The sequence below is a fragment of the Cryptomeria japonica genome, chromosome 3 (assembly GCF_030272615.1).
Source record: "Cryptomeria japonica chromosome 3, Sugi_1.0, whole genome shotgun sequence".
In the NCBI taxonomy this organism is placed as follows: domain Eukaryota; kingdom Viridiplantae; phylum Streptophyta; class Pinopsida; order Cupressales; family Cupressaceae; genus Cryptomeria; species Cryptomeria japonica.
In genome coordinates, this window is record NC_081407.1 from 715,032,870 (window position 1) to 715,035,579 (window position 2,710).

A 2,710-nucleotide genomic window follows, 5' to 3' on the forward strand; every position below is an offset into this window, starting at 1 on the left:
GATGATGCTATCTTTACCCCTTACCTCTTCCTTAGGACTGTTGTAAGCTTTCAAAATTGTTTCCAACTTAACTTGGAGATCTGCCTTTTCCTTAGCCTCTCTTTCTTCTACTGCAACACTAAACTTTGCAGTCTCTAGCACAGTGCTAGCAGCTTCCAATACCCTAGTGCTCTGCACTCTTTTCACTATCATTCCTCCAAGGTAACTTGACCCTGGGGTGTCCTTATTCCTCTTATTTTCATCTCTTTTAAGAGACCACATGACCAATGCAACATTATCTTTTCTGAAAGTGACTCCCTCCATAGGTTTGGTCTCCTTTCTTACTGCCTCTAAAACTAAGGCATCTGCTATGTCCCATTCGGTGAGAATGAGTACCCGAGCCTGTGCTACCATGTCTCTTCCCTGCTTGGGAGTGATGGTCTTAAACTCATCAACCATTTCTTGCTTTATCTCTTCCTCCACCATAGTTGGATCTTTTTGAAGTTGTTCACCTTTCCTCTTTTCACACCTAGCATTAAAAGTATCAATGTTCTACTTCCGCACAAATTGCATGAAAGCTCCTGATGTGACAAAGTTATTATCAACCAAGAAATCCTCACTAGCTTGCTTGATCTCAGGATCCCACTTCTTGCCTTTGAACTCATTAGTAGTGATGTTCATTTTAGTAGTAAGGGGCTCTTCTAACATTCCCTCTTCCACTTCATCATATGTGTATTCTATCTCTCCAAGACTGCCTAACTATAATAGTTGCTCAGTTGCTGCCTATTCATCTCCTATATGAATAGGGGATTGAGATGGGGAATACAAGGGTTCATCAGATTGTACTTCTTTTCCCACTCTTTATTTCTTTGTGCTATCTTGAATTTCAATGACATCTTGTACCTTGCCCTTCCCTTTTGAGGTAGAGGGCTCCCGTGTTGTTGGAATCAACACACTGTAGTTGGACTTCTTATGCAACATGTAATCACCAGGAGGGATTTCTCTGGCAGATGAAGACCTATTTAGAACCAGTCTTGCTTTCTCATGGTTGTTCTTAATTACAACCTCCCTCTTTTCTTTCAATGTTTGCATCACATCCTCAAAACAAAGAATTAAGAACTTTATCTTCTCTTCAAAGGGGTGAAAGCTAGAAAAAGGGTCATAGCTAGTGTCAAATTGGTGCACAAAGTCTAAAGCCTTTTTGTAGGCCACCCACTTTTCCTTCCTCAACTCTTTCTCATCTAAATCAAACTCATTCCTAATGAAATCTTCAAGAAACTAGAATTGGTGGGGTCTAGCTTTGCATATTGCCCTATTTCTGAACATGTCATTGAAGAAATCTTCAGGGTCAGCACACCGGGATATTGTAGTTGACAAATGGTACGGTTGAAGGAAATCTTCAAAACACTTCCAACCTCCTTTAATTATTACAAATTGTTATGGTATGGTAACTGTAGGGAAAATGGTCCCTTTACCTCTACCTTTTAGCTCCGCCTCTTGTACACTACCAATCTGTTTGAGGATCTCTACAGTTCCCACTAGAAGAGGGACCTAATAGGGTAACAAAAATGGAGTGCCTTTGAAACCATATACTCTGAAAACTGTGGAGACAAGGTATAAGTAGATATCACCCCAATTGTGGACAATTTTAATATTCTCAACAAACTCTTTTGGCCTAATGAATTCCAAAAGAACCTTAGGGACTCTTGGATTCTTTGAACAGATAAGACTCCTAATCTTAGATGTGAAACATTTATCAAACTTTAAGAAGCTTGTATCTTCTCTGTCCCATGATAGCACTGTACTCCATAACTGCACTGGCATCTTCTCTCCATCTTTCTCTTTCACAATATCCATTCCACTTGCAAAATAGTCACCACCCTTGAATAAAAATAAATTCATGAGGAGGGAGTACCATCCAAAAGGCCTATCCACTTTCCCATTCCTTATTCCTTTCAAGCCTTTATGGATGGCATCAGTGATATAGGAAGCATAGTCAAAGGTCAGTACCAAATAAGGGTTTAGAAATTTGAGCAATCATTAACATGTAATGAGTTGGCATATTTGCCTCACCATCTTCTCCTAGAATTTGGCAGAGTGACCAGTATAATCCTTTGGCCCTGAGGGTACACAGATTTAAAGAGAAAGGCTCCTCAGTGTTAGGTCCTACAACTGTTAACCCACCTATCTTCACAAATAATTCTTTAAGAGGCCCACTTCTAAGGTGATTACTCTACACACTATAAACCTAAGCTATTGATTTAAAATTAACAGTCTCTAGAAAATTGGTAAACTCACTAAGCCCAAAAGCATTTCTGAACTCCTCATTATTTATTTCAATGAGGGTTTTCCCACTTATATCCTTGACACTTCTTGTGGTTGGGTCATAGTTGTGCGCAACCTAATTCAAGAGATCCACATCCATGAATACTCCAGGGACTACCAATTTGCCTATGTCCAACTCCCAGATACTGTTCATTGGGGCTGGGGAGTTTCTCATACCAAATCCAACCTTAAATAATCCCAACCTAGATAACCTGATTTGAGGGTCTCTTAGCTTGTTGCCTTTGTGGTCGAAGAGCACCCTTTCAAGCTCTCCCTCCTTTTTGTTTTGTTGGTGATATGCTTCTTATGAAGCCATTGTACATAAAATAATGAGCCATGTGCTCATAGGTCTTAGTTAGGGTCCTAGTGGAGATCTTAGTGGTAATAAGTCAAGATTGAGATTTTC